This window comes from Pieris rapae, chromosome 8, assembly GCF_905147795.1.
Source record: "Pieris rapae chromosome 8, ilPieRapa1.1, whole genome shotgun sequence".
NCBI classification, from domain to species: domain Eukaryota; kingdom Metazoa; phylum Arthropoda; class Insecta; order Lepidoptera; family Pieridae; genus Pieris; species Pieris rapae.
In genome coordinates this window covers 3,322,016-3,343,308 of record NC_059516.1, presented here as the reverse complement: position 1 = coordinate 3,343,308, position 21,293 = coordinate 3,322,016, and the positions used below count along the sequence as shown (strand labels likewise).

Here is a 21,293-nt window from a genome sequence, read left to right as displayed (position 1 = left end):
CGTGACAAACATACATCAAAAATGTATTATATTCTATACTTTGACGTCCCGTTTTTGGACTTCACTGAAACACGGGGACTACATTTCAATGTTATTGTTTTATTTATACTCATATAAAATTAACTGTGTTTTAATTAAAAATTTAAAGTTATAAAACTTGATCAACTGAAATAACATCGTAGTTCATTAACGTTCGATTGACTGAGTTTAGCCCAATCAACATTCATTCAAACGCTCAAATTCACTTAGGCGGGATTTGACAGATGTCAATAACAGATTTTAAAAGAGTTATCGTGTGAAAATAAATTAACTGAGACTCCTTAAAGCAGACGTTTCGACACGTTGCCTATAATATGGTACTTTTTAACAAGTGGTCGAGAACGAATCGAAAAAGTAAAAATGCCGCAGACCATAGCAAAAATTAAGACACTGTGACACAAATCCGACGGCCCTGTCTAATTCATTGACAGTTTGAGGATCATTCATCTACTTACAAAGAGATTGTTAATCAACTAGACTGAGAATTGTCTGTGCCCCTTTCATTTTAAGCAAACACAAATGTTTTTTCATAATTGGCATAATGTTTATTCCTACTAATTAAGTTAATTTCTAAAATGAACCTCAAACGTAATTGTAATTGTACAATTAAGAATATCGTAGCTTTAGTAATTTCATTGTTTCTTGACAATTAACATTGTTTTTATTTGACGTTTCTTTTGTCATTGTGACTATTGACGCCAAACTAAGTATGTCGAAGAGTTTGTTTAAAACTCGTGCATAATGGAGAATTCGGAAGGGGCTTTAATTAAAAGTCAACGTTGAGCCCTGTCGGACAATAAAACCAATTCACTTTGAATTTTTACATAATAGGAATTTGTTTATGCGGGAACTAAAAAGCTGGAGTACTACGACTATCGAACATGTGCAAGTTTGACCACTTTGTCACATTAAAGCCGCTTACACGTACATGAAAACATATTTACGTATATATATAGTCATAAGTTAATGCCAACTTTCCATTATTTAGCTAAAAGGTATAGATAGTAATTAGATGTAAGTAGTAATTTACACACACAGTCAACAGTCCGTTTCACAAGGCATTTTCTTTTGCGAACTATCGAACTGTGGAATCAACTACCGGCGGGGGTTTTCCCTGAGAGATACGACCTCAACAATTCAAAATTCGAGCGTATTCGCCCTTAAAGGCTGGCAACGCACCCACTAAAATGGGTGTCTATGGGCTGCGATGACTGCCTTTTTGGGCATCCCGCAGGCTCGTTTGCCCCCTATCATAAAAAAAGCAATGTAAAGCTTTCCCAGTAAAATAAAATGAGCTTAAATTTTTCGTAACATAATAACTAAATATTATTATATTTACAAAATCTTTCCAACGCTCGTCACACTGATACATTATGATAAGCACTTATAAACTTATCTAATAAGTATATGCTTATTTCTACTTTTGAATTCGAATAAAAAAAATTAAATGAAATTTTATGAAACTATATATTATACCTAAATATAATTTGGCCCCGGTATTAAATTGAGGTCATATTTATGATAGACTTTATTATATTTAGCTAGATCTAAATGTCCATTGTTGTATCCTTATTTTTAAATCCTGATTCTTTAATTTTATAATCTTGGAAGCGATGTTTTTTCCGTTCGTCATTGTGGTTTGTCTGCTGAATCTTAAATTATTTCCACGTGATTTCCGATCCATGAATCGACTATCCGTTTTCGAAAATATTGTCTCACATAAGTTAAACGGTCATATTTCACGGCGATTGAACCTCCGATGAAACAGGGCACTTCTTGGACATATCTCTTTGATTTATGAACTGTTTAAGTACCCTTTATATCTGGAATAAGAATTCCAATATCCAATAGTAAATTTGCTTCCTGTATCTTGCGGCTTGGTCCTTTAATTTTAATTGTTATAAGTTTTATTTCTGTCGTTCTGTACGTCTGTTTTACGTCTCTATTTGTGTATGTCTTTAGAAGCAGAAGAAGAATTGTTGGTTTGTTTACTAATAGAACCATATCATAAACAATTTTTGTTATATTCAGTAACTTGTTTTCAATACATTGTTTTAATAAGAATCCGTAAGCCATTTAAATAAATGGATGCATCTTATCTGATGTGAATAAAATTAGTCATGGAAAGTTTTCAATTGCAATTAAAAAAAAAAAACAAAAATTGTTGATGATTTTCGGTACAAATTTTTGCATCATTAATAATTTCATTAGACTTTTCCTGACACGTTATTGTTAACCTCAATGTCTTATTTGAACTTTAATTACCGCATCAATAATTAATTCGCTCTTTAAAAGTTTCATTAAGCCCATCCCAGCTGACACATGCGAGTAATACTGAATACGTTGCCAGCGGGACAATTCCAACCCTACAATTTATGTCTATCATGCAAAGGAGTGACGAAAAAAGGAACAAAAGTTGCCTGTCACTTAATGAATATTCATGGACCCCTGATTTATTTTGAGTGCCAATTTGTTGAATTAAAGCTTCTATCATTGACACGTTATACGCTCCGGTTAAAGTTAATTCTACTGGTTCTTGTTGTTTGAAAACAGTGACAATTATTTGGTATCCTAAATAATAATAGTAAAGGCTCTATTAATTAGTTGTTGTTTTACAGTATATTGTATTTTTATAAGACGGTATAACCTTTTTTAAATTCTTCATTTTGCTTTGTGTAATCGATTAGAACGATAAATTTTTCAAAATGATATTTGATATTTTCATGAAACTCGTTTGCCGTTTAGGTCCAATAGAAACTTTTAAAAGTTATCCTAACAGTATTTTATTAATTTGAATAACTTTTAGAATTTTTAAACAAATAAACAAAAATAATTTTAAAACGATGATGGAGTTTATAATAACTTAAAAATATCTAACTAGACGTATGTCATCAGAGAAACTTCTAGAATCATCATAACGTTTTACTTGAAGTCCAAAGCTGCAATTGTAAATCATATTGAATGCCTAACCAAGAAACTGGTGAATAAACCTTAAGTATCAGCTAATTGACTAAATGAGAAATGCAGCTTGTTAGGAATAAATTGTTCAGAGCTTAGTCTCGTCAAAGCCTTATTTAATATTGAAAGTCAGCGTTTGCGTCGTTCCTTTATACTAAACTCCTTAAATCTACCTACGTAATTAAACAAAGAAAATCTTTCTCCACCAAAAACATTTGAAACAAAAAATCTCATTAATTTAATTGCTTCTATTGGACAACAGATTTGTCAGCGAGTCGGGACAACCAGTGAAGTCGCTATTAAGTAACATAATAATATTTGTTGGGAAAATTGTGAAATTATTACGAATGTATTTGCTCATGAAAACCAGTGCGTGCCTGGCTGGGCACCAATGGACTTTGTGAATCTCTCCTACGGTCAATAAAAACATCGAGAAGAATCTGGAATGTCTCAAATGCCAGGATTACCTATTTGTCTGCGAACATGAGGTTAATGTCCCAGATTGCATATTTATTACAGATTGCATAGATAAGTCCTATATAGGGTTGAAGAGCCACTGGATTGTTTAATTATTTAACAAATATTCATTAAAAAATTTATTTCTGTAAAACAGAAGTGCCTATTTTATTATTAACGATTATAATAAACGTATCATTACTTACGTTTAACTTATATAAGAGCGTTTCTTAAGGCAGTTTTTCCCGCGCACCACCACTATGTGAAAATAGCTGCCAATTAATGGTTCTCAAAAAAAGGCCGACAACGCACTTGCGAGCCTTGTGAGTGTCCATGGGTGGCGGGTTTCACTTAACATCTGGTAAGCCTTCTGCTTGTTTGCCGTCTATTACAAGACAAATACAAAAGTGGTTTTGGTGAATATTCCAAAGTAAACAAAAGCGAAATTTCCAAAATATTTCTTTATTTTTTTATTTTTATTTATATAACATAATATAGTGAGTAAGTAGGATACAGTATGCCGCGGCATATAAAAGCTAATTTCACGAATCAAATACATGAATTACGTTGTACAATCATCAAATCACCATAAAGCTGTTCCTGAATTTTAATGTGCAATCTGTGTTAGTGACCCTAAGATAAACAGTTAGCAATAAATAACACCAAACGATTAACAAACCTAGCTGATGGGGTGACCGTAATATATTCACTGGCTGATCCCAATTTGTCTGACCTAACGCAATATTGGAGCTTCCCTCGCCTGCATAAATACACTATATTCCAATCATAGTTTAAGTCGTTTGACCAAAATACAATTTTAAATAAATTTAAACTTCGTTTGTCGAATTCCAGTATTCTGGCAGACCTGGATCTTCATCAGAGTAACACTGGTATATATTCTGCTGCCAAACAAGTGTTTGCAAATAATGTGAATAGAGGATTAGTCGTCTTTAATTCGAAAGCCAAATGTCGACATGAACTGTAATTTTCATACAAATTTAGTTTTCGACTTTCTACATACACTACTGTTAAGGCATGTCAACTAGTTTGACTAAGCCCTTAGATACCATTAATATACCATCCATTTTCTAAACAACAACCGTATCAAACATCCGTTCACGAGCTAAGCCATAGACAGACACAGATACAGACGTCCAAAATCGCTAACAGACACTTCTAGTCTATTTTAATAGCTCTCTTAGCTTATTGAGATTTTTAATTTCTGAAATTCTGCGTTTTCGTATCCAAGGTTTTTTAATGAACTATCAGGGACTACATGGCCCAACCAAATTTGGATCACTATTTATGCAATTAGATGATTTTTTTAATCGACTTAAAAAAAATATATTAATTAATCATCCTGCTGTAGCTAGAATCCTAGCCTAATCATATAATAAGTGTTGATATAATCGTCTAATAATCCCATAGGCTTTTAATGAAAATTTCAAAAGTAAATGCTCTGCTCGGTAAGTAGAAATAAAATCTCCATTTTATGAGTGCATTCGTATAAACTTGGGCGATATGAGAGTCGCCGAGTCGGGCTTGATAATAATATTAAAGTTGACATAAGCACCGAATGTGGAACACCAGTTTCGATGGGAGCTTCCTGTAAAATCTAGCGTATTTTTCATATTTTGCGGTGAACTCGTTTTTTTAATATTCTGCTGTAAATTTTTCATGTTTAGCTTCTAATTAGGTAAAAAGCTGGAAAATGTGGTACCATAAAGTATGTTTTTTGCATATGTATTGAAAGACTTCTAATATATTTAGGTGAACAGCTATGTAACGTAAAAATATCATGTTTGTTACTAGGGTATTGGGTTTATTACTCATTATATCAGGAGATGCCTCTTTCTTCCTACTCATAACGGTCAATACAATACCATCGTTCAGTGCATTAATTCAAAGAATTAATTGGTCACTATCACTACGCTGTTTTCCATTATTATTGCCGTTAGTCACGTATTTTTTGAAAATCGAACATAACATTCTATGATTTTTAAACCATTTATTTTTTTCGCCAAATCGCAGACTAAAACAAAAATCATCAAGTAGAGATAAGTTCCATACACAAAAGTGTCTAGTGCGAGTTTTTTTCTATTCAGCCAGTCCCATGCGACGTGTGAACAAAGGAGGCATATTTTAAATTCACCGTGCATACGAAATAAGTAGCTGAGTGCGCAAGTGTGGTCATTCTACCGTAATTCAGCTCGTTTAATTGTTTTCCTATTCGCATTTCGTACCGTTCTGTCTCTTCGGAGCACGTTGATAATTAAATTAAGCCAATTTAGACAATTTGATTAAATTTTCTGTTCGACTACGCAAAGGTCGAGATGTGTCCTTTAATTTAATGAAGATTTTCTTAATTTTAGACAATTATTCTTAAATTATCGAAATATAATTCTAATAAATTAATCATAAAAAAACTGTTTTTTAATTTTTAAGGATAAGGGTCTACTGATTGCAGTGACCGGAAAAAACGTGCTTTTATATATTTGTCGAACCTGTTCTCTCTCATGCTATAATAATTTCTACCATGATAAAGTATATCTTCTCATGATGGTCGACTTTAACATGTGGCCCGTATTCTAGAACGTATCACACTCACACTTATACAATAATACACACATTTATATAATATAATAAATCTTCTTTTAGTTTTTATTTCGGATTAAACTAAAACTAATTATTATTTATTTTACTTATTCCATGTATCAGTGTGTCAAGCGTTGGCAAGCTTTTGTAAATAAATAAACTCAAATCAACTGTGTCACTTAACAACAAAACAAGTCACTTAACTTTTTACACAAAGATTTACATATTGGCCAGTGCCTAATTATGTTTTTATGATAATCGTCGATACGAAATCAATTCTAGTATCAATAGCTGTCAAAGCTCGTGACAGATATGGTTCCAGACTGTTCTAGACCTGAGATACGATTCGGGATTCGACCCTAGGTATTTTTTGTGGTGAGGTGAGCCTCCTGCCCGTTTTCCTCCTGTTCTATAAAAAAAATCGAAACTTACGATTAAATATTGTAATTCAATGTTTGTTTTCGATTCAATTGAATTAAGACTGGAAACTTTCTGTAAACTGTCACTTTGAGCTAATTGTTTGAAACCGTACTTCGAACACTGAAACCGCAATTAATTAGTTTTCAATTTTACCGTCGTCCTTACAGAGGTTTTAAACGAATTAAATGGTTTTCCGTCTGTTAGATTTTATTCAAACTCAGTGTCTTATAATAGAAGCTTTGCTTACGGTACGGTTTCACGATCAAAATTACTTCAGCTATTGAGTTTTACGGAGGGCAAGAAGAGAGCAAATCTGTACTTTATAATATTCTAAAGATTTGTATGTACGTATTTTTGTAACGGCTTAAACTACTGGAGCAAGTACTGTAGCTTACTGTACCGATACTAACTGGTACTGCACTGAACCGATTTTAAACATTCTTTCAACTGTTGAATTACTAACTACTTTTAACTTACTTATCACTGATGAATATAGGCTATATTAATTGCAAGAAAACAAAATTAAGTACGCTACTAAAACTACAATAATGTTAACTAAGGTCTAAAAAAATGCCTATAAAATATCGCATGCGCTGCGAAAACTGTTGATGATAGAACAAAAAAAATGTTCCATAGTATTGAAGAGCACATCAATATCTACAAGTATTATATCCTTAGCAGTTGAAATAACTATGCGCGTTTTTCGATTTGAAGATTGTAGGTTTCACAACAACAACGAAGGACCTTAAGTCATAATCTGATACGATATGATTTTTAATGCTTTTTTGCTTATTCCGGCCGACAACTACCAAAATCCATGCGGTAAGTGCCAGGCTAGGTTCAAATCCTTAGCTATCAAAAAAGTATATAAATAATATCACCGGAACAAACGTATCTTACTTACCGGAACAACAATTAAGTTGTATAGTCTTAAACATTGATTCTACCAGTGATTAGTAAATTGACCCATCCCTGCAAGTACTGGACCCGATCTCCCCTAGCTATTTGTAAATGCGTATGGCCCGGTCTGTGAAAGATGCTTGCTGTGTCAAGCATCCTCACAAACCAACAATGGGCGTAAAGTGGCGGACGCAACCGCCGCATCGCATGTCGGGAAGCGGATAATGCTCTGCCGTATCCCGCATAAGGCGTTTGTTGGTGGCGCCTTGGGGTTTTAATGGGTATGCACAATGGCGAGTCCCATATAACCCTTCTGCACCAAGCAATCGCGCCGCGGTAGGGTATGCGAAGTGGATTTCCCCAAGTAAAAAAAAAAAAGTGATTAGTAAATCGATATATTCGATAGTAAAGCGTTGCTATTTTGTAACAAAAGACTCGATGATCGGAAAGTCTCGCTCGACACGAAACGGCTCGTTAAGGTCCACCTGGGACTACCTGCGATATGTACGCATTATCCGCAAACTGCAGCGGCAAATATTGAGGGTATATTCTGGTAAAGCTTTAAAGTTACGTATTTGTAAACATTGATTGTTTGTTACCATTTTACCAAGCCGATGAGTTGCCCGTTGAAGTATTTTACAACAAGTTCAACTTAAGAGTTAGAGTCAGACCCGCGGATCAATTAATGAAAACCCGGCAATGCACTTGCGAGCCATCTGGCAGTCTGTATCCATAGATGGCGGTATCTTAACCTCTTGCCCGTTTGCTGCTGTTGTATAAAAATAAGTTTAGAAAGAATATTTAATAGTGGTGTAATCCAAACTTGAAGATCTTTCTTCTATAGTGGTGGTTATGTGGTGGTGCAATTTCAGTTAATTAAAGTTGTACCAAGAATCCTGCCCGTTTAGATGTTGTATAAGTGTGAAGTTGGAAACCAGCTGTCGGGTTTTTTGATTTTGATTTAACTAGTTATCAGTTATTGTGTGATATCATGACGTATGGTAATTTACAAGTAATAGATTAAAGATTGCGTTAGCGAAATAATACCTTTTTTTACAGCGAAATTTTAACTTACCAGAATAAATACTCGTAGCACCGCTACCACAATGAGATGGACGCTTTTAGTGGAATTAAAAATCGTGGACATGTTTTTAGTCCTACAAATGTAGACGAACCTAGAAATAAGTTTCTACATATTTGTGCTCCTTATAAGGTTTTCCTGTTCTCAGACCTGAAGAGATTGATCGCTGGACAGAATTTTTGCGCTGATAAAGAGATAATCAAGATTATTTTGAGGCTAAAGACAAATCGTATTATAAAAATAGTATCATTGTATCGCTCCTAATGTTAATTTATTGAATAATCAAATAATATCCTATAAACAAAAAAAATCTATGTTAGCTAACTTTGCACTTCATCGATTATATGTAAAATATGTAGGACACAGAAAAAATATATTATCCCTGTACATATACGTTATACCACAAATATGGGGCATAACATATATTATATAAACTATATGTACAATTTGTTTAAATTAATAAAATTATATTTATGTATGACAGCGTAATAACTGTCATTTGTCAGTTTCTCACCTACAATTAATGTTAAAAGTCAACAAAAAACCGCCAGCGATTGTGATTGTAACAATTTTATTTATCCATTTTTTTTAGTAATTTTAAGTTGTTAAAATAAAAGCAAATTGTTTTATAAAACTATAAGATCTTTGTTAAAACCATTTATTTTTTTCATGCACATATGAAGTTTTATTAAAGAATTTATCTCCACAAACGATTGGAGAATTATTCGAGCGTGCGATAAAACCAACATCAATGAGATGTTTAAAATTTTATCCTATTATTGTGCAAATACGATTGCGGATAATCGCTTTTACCATTTCACAGACCAGGACAATATATATTTTTTTAACAGCAACACTATATGTTCGTGATGGTTATATGTTACTGCTACACCTATGTAAAATAAATCGTCCTATTTGGGTTCCTTTTTTGGTACTTCCTGCTGTGACGAAAATATATTTTTATAAAGAAGTTTATTAAGAAAGTTGATTGTTAAAATTTATCGACAGCTTTATCGAAATTAAACACGTCTAAACTATTCTAAGACTGTTTATTTTTAGTTCTATATTTTCTAAAATGAAATAATAAAATTACCGTTTAAGACAACATTACTATTGCTCTATTAAGAGGCTTAAATATTAAACGTATGTAATAAATAAATATATATTCTCACTTTCACATTTAAAATTATAAATTATAACTTTCAAGGAGAATTTGTTAACCCGTTCCCGCCTTATTGCCACCTTTTACCATAGCTTGTGAGATATTTAATTCACCCTTTCTCTTTTATACCTAGAACACAAGAACAGAGTGTCTTCGCTTTTAATAGAGACTGCAAGTTGTGTTATTGGACACTTTATTATATTAAAATCCTTATTAGTAAACTAGGTTAGACTTAAATTACTTAGTAGTGTTATGTTAGACACATGTATGATAAAAAACACATTCATTTCTTTAAGTAATATAAAAAGAGATTCCGTATTAAAGGGATAGTTTAAACTATAAAAGATAAGGTAAGATTTATTGTTAGAATCTTTTTTTTATTTGGACCACAAAATTAGGACAAACACAAGTGAAATTAATATACAAACAAAAAAAAACGGTGTCGTCCCTAAACCATGTGGACACGGCCAGCAAAAATTATTTCTAAGTACATCTACATATATGTACAGGGAGATAAGAAAATGTACAGATCGCCTTCCTTAACATACGATTAATGGTGTATGGATGGTGGAGTATTCCAGTATCGGTACAGTAATCAATTCGGATAGCACGTGAGGATGATATAAACTTACTTGTCTAAAGCATCAATGATATAAATGTAGAAATCTGTTTGCTCTTTATCCTATGTAATGTAACTAATTCACAAATAATAAAAACAATTATTTTGTTACAGGTCAATTCTCTATCTTGATCATATCAAGAAGTGAAATTGCTACGGAAATATAAGTAAGTAAATACCTAAACTGGAATCAAAGACTACCAAAACTTTAATTTAGGATGAACATTCAAATTCAGTCTGTAGGGATTTGTAATTAATGAATTAACTGTAAAACTCCAGTCAGACCGAAAGTTTAGTTTTTAATTTAAGACCGAAAATAAATGTTAAAATCTAAAGTTGGAAAGTATTTTAAGCACGTTCGCACAAGCATCGGAGCTTTTAATTAATTTGGGAAAAAAATCTGTCGTTATAGAGGTCCAAAACTACGGATTTGAAAACAGGACCCAAATTCATTTCCTGTTATTTCGCACTCCGAAACTATTCCGCTCTGTTGGTTTTTAGCAAACGGTAGAGTTTGGTACAATATTTAGACGGACAGCCAATGGAACTAAACGTTCAAATGCTGTTTGCATTGCAAATGTTAGAGGGATTACAATAAACCAGTGTTAAGATCGCTACTTTTGACAAGAACTTTGATATTATACATAGGCTTGTACGGATCAATTAGTGGAGCGAACCGAAAAACAATTGAGATTCGAGATGTGGTAGAATATTGCGAATATCGCGACTAAAAACATTTTGTTTTTCGAGGATACTCTTTGCCCAGTGTAGGATATATATATAACATGTACATTTTATATAATACTTAAGTATAAACGGTGTAAATCATACAACATTTAAAGATATATAAAGCAAGCTATCCAAGCATTTTGCGCGTACAATTAATACGCAAAATAATCTTTTCAACTGTTTTTATTCATTTGTTTTTTCTATTATCAACAATGGTAATATTAAACTGAGTTAATTATTGAATTTTATCATATAATTTCAAGCAAAGCCTTCGCGGATTGTTCCACTCAATACAGGAACATTTTATTTGCGTTTTCATTAAGTTTCCTCCTTGATAGAGATAGTATCTTCAAGCTAATTAGTATATTGGATTGGATTGCATCAAAGCCGTTAATTAAATTAATTAAGTAAGATAGTACCGGGAGGGTTATTAAATGTGAAAATGAAGATGATCGCGGTCTCTTCTGCGTGGCGTAGATTACGATAATTATACTAATTTAAATGAAAATTTACGTAAATAATTGATAGTATGGTTGTTTAGATGTCGACGATTCTCATGCGTTAACACGTATTTAAACAAAGTGTGTGTGACTGTGTGTAAAATAAAAATTACAAACACATACGCAAAATTAAATATGTTTGTTTAATATAATTACTGATTGACGATATAATAAATTCAATAGATAAGATGTTTGTAACAATTACGTTTGGATTAGTAGTATTAGAAAACTACTTACTTACGAGACCTTCAGAGGTCTCTACTGTACATAGGGCTAGTCGGCTGGCATTTCCAAAATATTGACGCACCATAGACACGCACCACTTTCGTATTGTTGGGAAAATGCAATCCACACGCAGAGATTTCTGATGCACTGCAAAAGCGAGATAGCCTCAACAATAAACTAAATACGTTGTTATACTGCACCCGAAAAGAGATATGTTTGATAAATAAATCACACAACAATGAATTTGCGGTGCATTAATTAATCCACTCTCATTAACTATCCCGGGATAGTTATACTACTAAGATACTATGTATTTACAATATTATAATGTCTAAAAAATCAACCAGCTTGTACTAACTTACTTGATATTATTCTTGTTTTTAGCTTGAGGTACTCTTAAAATTAACACTTTGGACAGACTTGAGTAAGAATCAGGATGTAAGAGATAAGAGAAAAGATTGACGAGACTAGATTCTCAAATGTCCAATACATTTTTTATATTCGTCATCTCGTTAGTCAACTTAAAATAAAATAAATAAATTGAAAGTATGGCCAAAAATCAGTGGCTCTACAACCTTTTTAGGTATGGGCCTCAGAAAAGCCCTTGAGAGTGTCCATAGGCGGCGGTATCACATCAAGTGAGCCTCCTGCCCGTTTGCCCACTGTTAAAAAAAAGATATTAGTTTCATGATCATTTACAGCATCATCATTCACCGTCGACTTTTTGCGTCTGTCTCCGGTTACCTCACGATATTTTCATTCACCGTTCGAGGGAATGTTGAATGCGCCTAAAGACATAAACTCCACTGCTGTACTGTCAATCAAACCTACCTCAGGAATGAGAATAACACGCCTAACCCACCAGGCCAACACTGCTATAAAGTACAAAACCGGTATATAAACATCTAATCATTAATTGAATATCCGCCCGCCCTATTATCATTTGCCGTTCGTACTGAACGTAGTGTATCGAGTGGTCTTTCTAGTTCCAATGAAATAAATGAGTCCGTTCGGTTTGATTCATGCCAATGGGGAGCAGGAAATACGATGCGAATAAAACAAATCAAATGTACCAGCCGCTAGTGGATAGGGTGCCACTGTTTTATTGAACTTTGGTAGCGTTTTCATATGTGGCGTGAAATTTTTTATTGAGACTGATAATTTTTAACTCATAAATCAAATACCGCGCACCATCGAGATGTATGTACTACTTTAGCTTCAATGTGCCTGGTGGGTACGTTACAAAATGACATCGTCCGCTGTTACTTTATGTGCCCACAGCTAGGATTAACCTACTGAAAAGAGCACATTTTTTTTTATAGAACAGGGGGCAAACCTGATGTTAAGACCATGGACCCATGGACACTCTCAAAGCCAGAGGGCTTGCGAGTGCGTTGCCGGCCTTTTAAGAATTGGTACGCTCTTTTCTTGAAGGACCCTAAGTCGAATTGGTGTATTAATATACGTAACGAAATACACAAGTTAACGGACCATTTCTATTATCCGTTGAGTGAGCTGGCAAAAGTTTTACTATTTTTATAGTTGTTAGTTAATTTCTTGTTTTTTTTTATTATGTAATTTCATATGTTTGTTTTTTTTTGCTTCGTCTGTAAAGTATATTACTTATTGTGAACAATAAGTAATCTCTTGTCAATTTAGGGTCACCTGTTGAGGCAGGAGTGTTTTTATAAATAAATAAATGTTTTTAGGCTAATATTAAGCACTTAAATAGCTACGTTTACATGTATAAAGGATAGCAAAACTATTATTGTATAAAATTTATAACTGTCACAGATGTTGGATTTAGCGTCAAAATTTCTTAAAAGTATTTATTTTAATCAATTATTTCCAACAGGCAAATATACAGTATTTGTCTGTTTTTCAATTTTCAATTTTCCTAACCTACATAAGGTTATTAAGATTAATAGCAATAATGAAATATTGATAAAAAGAATATTAAAACAAATTTAAAAAAAGGTTTCGTGGTTTCTTTATCAAACTCAGTGTAAAGATTGATTCGTGTTCTGGAAAAGTAAAAAGTTTCAAATTTAAAAGCAATCTGTACCAATCAATCAGAAACAATTATTCCATTATCGGGAAACAAATCTAGGAGCTCGCCTAATTACCACGCCATACCACTTTACTATTCTGCTGTTACGTCATAGTGTTACATAGACAATTTAACGTTGGCAAAAATGCAATTTAGCAATGCACCAGCAATTTAATGCATCACTCGCCGTCTATGACTACACATATATTTTAGGGGCCGTACCCTTTTTAATTTTAAACAAAAAAGACGAATCCATAATACGACCATACAGCGAAATTCTTTTGATTCTGTTGGAAACCCAGGAGACGGTTTAAATTGGTGTATGACTTTTTGTATGTTCATTACTCCTGCAGCAGGGAAGTTTCTGTAACAATAATGGTTTTTGTTTGAATGGGAATTGACTTCACCCGATCATCACGACGATAAGTTTAATAATAATTATAAGCAACAATACTTTTTTCTACCAAGTCACCATTCGTCTTCTATAAATTGTATTTACGCTATAATGAATAGACATCAGGGTTTTAGTGATAAGACAAAAACGTAAGCAGTACTAGAAACATATAAAACAAAAGAATGTCCAACACAATGTTTCATTCAATCTTGTAAGGAATTTAATTCCAGTCTTCAATGCTTGTTTAAAGTCAGTATTAAAATATCGTATAAAAGGAACAAATAATCCTTAGCTCATAGTACGGGCAGTCGTTTAATAAAACGACTCTGAATGTTTGGCCTATTCAACCCTTGTGCATTTTACCCTTGAAAGAAATTAGATTCTCGGAAATGTATTTGCAAACGAGAATTCAGGCTTAATAAAAAGTTGGATTTGTGCGGTCACTTTATTCGGTAAATAAAATCACTTTGCTAAAGTAGTCGAACGACGGTTGCTTTGGAATTGAACTTTATGCACTTTTAAGTTATTATTATTATACGGAATATTTTGTTTGATTTGATTTTGTTTTGGAGATGTCATCACAAGTCTTTTGACAGAGCAACCAAGGTCCGCCTGGTTCAACAAAAAATGCTCAACGCTTCTACGAGTGAGAAATCTATTCTGCATCACTGAAAGTCAATAAAAAGTTATATGCAGCTTAAAGCTTATATAACACCAAAATATTAAATTAATTCCTATGTGAAAAATATAAGATGACTATTTAACATTTGAAACACATAATCAGAAATTGCAATAACGAGCCTCTGCATTAAATGGCTTTTGAACTTGGTTGAAACTATTCCGAACAGTTTGCTCTTGGACTATACCAAGAACTTCATTGATCAACTATATAACGCGAGAAAACCACAAGGCATAGTGACTATTAATAAACTTTGAACTGGCTTCCTGTTTACTCAGGCTTATGTATACAATAGTATATTTGATTCACTTTGAACGTCTAACTGTTGAGAAATATTTAAAAAAATATTAAAACATTAATTTTGATCGAAATTGATATTTGATTTGGCAAAAACTGCCTAATAATAACTAAAAAACATAATACTTGACTGGAGTCGTTCAATTATTATGAAAGCACAATGGGAGGTGGGTGTTTGATATTCTTATCTGGCGATTACATCATATTTAGCTTTTAACACATATTACATACACATTTACACCACAGAAAACGAAAGGCCTTTTAAAGGATTCTCACAAAAATGAATACATACATAAAATAAAATAAATAAAAATAAATACACGTTTACACATACAGTAGTTTATACACGTTTATGTAAGGGGGGGGGGGGTTACAGAATATCTACTTACGTAATACTTGACCGGCCCCAGTGTGGTATTTAGTTTTTTTATTTAAATATAAGAAACAGTGTCAATGATATATAAGCTGCCGGTAAACACGCAGTGTAATATTAACCTATTTCATTGAACCCAGCTTAAACATACTTACATAGAATTACGCTTCAATAAGGTTTCGTCCTAAAATTTCATAATAACTGATCGTTTGCAGCATAAAGAAAACAATGGACATTCAATTAAGGCGATATTGTAGGGCAAGCTGTGTTCTCTAGGTATTATTGTCCGTTATTAAGTCTGGACAGTTTATTGCGCTTGGACATACTGAATCTTAAACAGCTACTATTGGTTCTGGGTTATTAATTGCGAAAATTAAGTTTGGTATACTTTGGATCAACGATTTTATCAATGTTATGAAGAGGTAAGTACCAATAAAAATAATGTGCAAACTAAATAACTTAAATCTACAACAATTTTATACAATACATTAATATCTACATGTTAATGTTTGTAATCTATATTTTAATCTTAACACATTTTGTATATTTTCTGTACATAATTTTAATTTTTTACATTATTTAAATTTTAAAAATCCATTTACCGAGAAAGGCTTCAGGGTATACAACACTATGTAGTAATGAAAAAAATGCGAGTGGACCTGCAGACCACAGCAGCAATAATAATTATTAATAAAATACTTTAAAAATGTGGCATTGTATTTAAGATGCTGGTAGCATCACATCGCTATACCTATTGCGATAAGTGAGTAACGTTATTTCTGATTTTTTTAAGTAAGTGTTTGCTGTATGTTTGATAAATATTACTTTGATTCGAGTTGAATTATATACAATATATAATGGGTGAAAGGAATATATGGTCTGTCCGCGACACACATCTTATCACAACTATATACGTAGTGTCAATACCGTTTTTTTATAGAACAGGGGGCAAACGGGCAGGAGTCTCACCTGATGTTAAGTGATACCGCCGCCCATGGACACTCTCAATGCCACAGGGCTCGCGAGTGCGTTGCCGGCCTTTTAAGAATTGGTACGCTCTTTTCTTGAAGGACCCTAAGTCCAATTGGTTCGGAAATACTTCAGTGGGCAGCTGGTTCCTCAAAGTCGTGGTGCTCGGAAAAAACTGCCTTGAAAAACGCGCAGTTGTGGAACGGCGGACGTCGAGGTGATACGGGTGGAATTTCGTTTTCTGCCTCGACGTCCGATGATGAAACTCAGCTGCTGGTATTAATCCGAACAACTCCTCTGAACACTCTCCATGGTAAATATACATATTAATGACCTATGAATAAAAAGTTATCTTTATATATCTAACATACTATAAACTTGACTATTGAACGATAGAGTTAATGGAACAGTCAAGTTATTTGGTCCATTTAATTTCACTAGCTTTGAAACATTTCTTTGTTCTTTATTGCAAAACTGTAACAATGATGAGTTTAAAAAAGAAACGTTTCCCTTTCTCATTGTTATGCAAACGTTCCCGGATCCCTGTTGTATCTAAATAATGTTTGTATTAGCTGAATCTGGCTCCAACTCGTTTCGTTAAAGCTTTTCTTCTTCATATCGTTCACTTTCGTTAAATTTAACCCGCTCTTTAATCTGTATTAGAATGAATAGGTTTCTTTTCAATCGCTGTAACAATTAAACACCAAAAATACTAGTGGCGCTACAACCTCTTTATGCTCAATCTCTGTTTTAATTTCTGCTCAGATTTCTGATTATTTGTCAATTTAATAGTAATCAGCCTCCAGTGACACACACGTGGACTTTCTGGGTCTAAGGCAAGCCGGTTACCTCACGAATTCCTTTACCGTTCAAGCGAATGATACATGCGAACATAACATAGAAGCGTATGTAAAAAGTACTGCAGTAATTTATACTTTTGGTAGCTTTTAGTAGTAGTAGGTAGTTTAGGTACTTTAGAAGGCAGCTGTTAGTAGCTGTATTTTTATATCAATAAGTTGGTACCTTCCAAAACGTAGTTTCATGTGGAGAAGAATGGGCAAGAAACTCCACAAAAAAGAAAAAATAATTTACAAGATTTGTATACATTAATTAAATAATTTTATGTAGACAATGTACTCCCAGCATAAATTTACAAATATCGAAACCGTAGAATATTATACATTACAGAGTGATAAAAAACAATAAAACAGTGTGTGAGATAATCATAAAATAGTGCATTGATTTTGTATTATACAACAAAAAATTACAAAATATGTAAAATTAGCTCAGCAATCAATTGATTTTGTCAAGGCTATGATTGTCCTATGGAGCAGCATGTTTCCAAGCATTCTTATCTTAAATATAATCCTATTATTATAATTAAATTTGTAATATGCTTGTATACAAAGTGTACTTTTAATAAAAAAATTCCGTTCATTTAGTTTTTTTTAATATGTCCCAAGGTACCTATTATGATTACCACTGAAAGATGGTTGAAACGCAAACCTCTTGTGCCGATATAAAGAAGTGTGTTAAAAGGAAATTGCAGTGTGTGCGTCCGTTTAGGTCGGGTGCACCGAGCTGAGTACGCGTCGGGCGAGCGAACGTTCCGCTGCCGATTCTCTTAATTGGTAAATCTTAGCTGACACAGCTCTTTGCAATTACGCCGAGGTTCTATGCACCCGAATTGATGAGAAATTTAATGCAACGCAACTGAATGTGAATCGATTTCGATTAATTATGAACCGGCTTTGTTTGACATCGAATCGAGAGCTTTATTTAAATAGGCAAATTGTTTTAGTGTTATCATCTAATGAAAATGAACTTTGGTGTTTATATTGACTTTAGTTGATAGGGGTCAACTTTGTTTGCGGTTATTGTTATCATTATATTAATTACTTGCTACCTACCTACGTATAAAGATTGTAACGGGACCATTTTTCTTTTAATTACAGAGAATTAATTACAGAGACAGAAAACAAATGACTATCACTTTGTGGCACCTCTAGAATTGTATTACCATTAGCGTTTCCCATTTTAACGGCAATTGTTTTGGTTTGAACACAAGTGAGATTGACGTTTCATTGTCTAGCTTTATATCAAATGAATGGAATACAAACACCAGAATAACGGCTCACAAATGCGACTCGATAGATCAAGGAATTCACATCACACACGTCAAAGTTCGTTACCTTCAGCATCTTAGAATTTGGCTATTGATCGTATACGTAATTGAAACGGATCGACTCTGCAACATTCGGCTCACGTAGACAACTTGTCCGTTGTCTGTTTGCCACTAACCGCTTCACTCGATACATTATCGTTATCAGGCGAGAAATCGATTATCGACTCGCGTTTAACACATACTGATAATTTAGAATGCACGCTGTGATTTCAATTGAGAATGGAATATCGGGCATTCACGCAATACGGCGTTTAGTAATAATCTACTAACAGGTTTTTTCCAATAATATTGAAGTTTCAGTTTATATTCTCACCTTTCGTAAAGGTGTAGGGTCTGCAGTTTCTAACGCATATCGGTAAGGTATGCTAATCCGACAACATTATTCCTAAACAAAGTTAAGAGTTTGTCCACCCCTACATTTTTTTTAAGACAAATTCTTTTATTTTTTATTATATTATTTTTATTTATACAAAAATATATACAAACTTTAATTGTCACTCCTCTACGATGAACCCCTACTTTTATTTGGCAATTAAAAACTTATGACTTGATCTTTGAGATGTATATAAACTTCACATAACAACCAAATTTTCATTCTGGAAAACCAAACTGGGGTAGCATAGCAAAACATTTCATGTTGGTATTACTAAGGTAGGCTAAGTAATATCACATTATGGAGAAACGTAGTTCGTTTGTTCGTTCATACATTCAGTAACCACAGACATTACATACGAACATTTTAAGTAATTGGTAAGTCTGTCATGTAAATACTAGATCGAGGCTAGGCGGTAACTCATTGTTACATAACTCGAGCGCAAGATAGGTTAAAGTAATACCAAAGTCGTGTGAATTGTGCGTGTCACGAATGTGGAAACAATTAAAATGATTCCCATGCGGCGAAACATGTTCGAGACTTTCCAATTTAACTTCTTACTTTGGGATTCCAGCCATTTTTCCTTATCTATTTTATGGAACCGATGGGGACGTGAAATAGAATCTTTGCCAATTTTAGTATACCATTAGTATGCGAGATATGGATATGTAATAAGGACAGTGAACCCATAATTTATCACCGAGTGTTATTGAACGTATGAAATGCGTTTTAGATTTTTAAGCAAAGAAACTAGAAGGGCCATTGTCAAACCTATGGTCGTGCGTTTGAACTCCAAATGTGCACTAACGGATTTTGTCTTTATGTGCAATAAATTTTTGATCATTTATTATATAAGAATTCATAATGTCATCACATCTGAAACCAAACGTTAATCGTACTCGTAGTGCTTTTCTTTTTATTTAGGTAACTGATGGACACTTATGAAGGTCATTTCTTTTAATTCAACACAATGTACACTTATGAACGTTAATAAAGAAATACATACTTAATGCTTCTAACATGTTTTTCTTTACATTTACTACCAGTTCTCATTTCAAGGGCATAGAACGGACGATTGGCAATTAGATCTACTTACGTCATCAACATTGGCGACGTAAGTGAGCTTTGTTGGCTCTTATTTATATTACTATCATCTCATTATTTTTAGGGTATCTCTGTCCCTTTTTTGCAAAGACCTTTCTAAAAGTCTAAAAGAAACTAAATATAATGCAATCTGAGGCCTATATAGGGTCGTAGCGCGACTACGTAATTTATTATGTATATCGATATAAGTTTCGATTTAGTATTACTTTAGTGTAGTCAACGCAGACTTAATGTGATCACAGGTAACAAACTATATTTAAATTCAAATAATTGTTTATACTTATATAAAAATAAATCAGTGGTGCTACAACCTCTTTAGGTCTTGGCCTCAGATTTCTGAATCTGTTTCATGATCATTTTTAAATCTAATAGGCAAGTAGGTGATCAGACTCCAGTTAAATGCGCACATAGAAAGAAAGTCCATTGGTGCACAGCTGATGATCGAACCTACGACCTGAGATATGAGAGTTGCACGCTGAATCCAGGCCAACACTGCTTTTATACTTATATAACCAGTAAAATAAACAGTGAATTTCATAATACCAAGACTTCGCTCATGAAACTTAATCCTAAAGCAATATCCGATCCTATGTATATGAACGGAGTAACAATATAACCCAACAAATATGATAACAAAGTGCGGGAATCTCCCGAAACTTTCTAAGAGCCTATCGATTCATAATGACTTTTCCATAAAGTCTAAACAATGAAATTTCTTGGTGAATTTCTCGAAAGTAATGATGCGAAAAGTGTAATAACTTTTGATTCTCAGAGTGTCATTGTGGGCTATGGCTTTGTCAATCGGCAGTTACTTTCACCCTATCAGTAAATTGAATTCCCAACGGAAGAGTTGCTTGTACACGATTTCCTCATTAAGGTGCTTTTGTTCAGGATGTCTAGCTGTTCTGTGCTCTCAGGCATCACTCCATGTGCTTACGTTAATAAATACGATGCACTATTTTAGGGTGAAGGTTTCAGTTCCGTATTTTGAATGACTATATGATCCTTATTGTTTAGTATTGATTTAATTACATTTTATTGAATGAAATTAAAAACTGTTTCTGACTGTAAAATTCATTACATTTCGAATTTCGTACTGAAATTTAGATTTATTTTTATATCGTCAATATTTTTTGAGGGGTACTACTGTTCGAATCAATATAATAATAATAAAACCTTTATTAC

At 33.3% G+C, this 21,293-nt stretch overlaps 1 protein-coding gene across 1 annotated transcript in view; it reads left to right on the top strand.

The window, feature by feature from the left end:
* The window catches only part of LOC110999031, a 139,492-nt gene that overhangs the window by 56,275 nt on the left and 61,924 nt on the right, over positions 1-21,293 (top strand). The window contains exon 2 of the mRNA XM_045629159.1: positions 10,345-10,397. The gene's annotated coding sequence lies outside the window, so the exon portion shown is untranslated. The remainder of the gene's footprint in view (positions 1-10,344; positions 10,398-21,293) is intronic.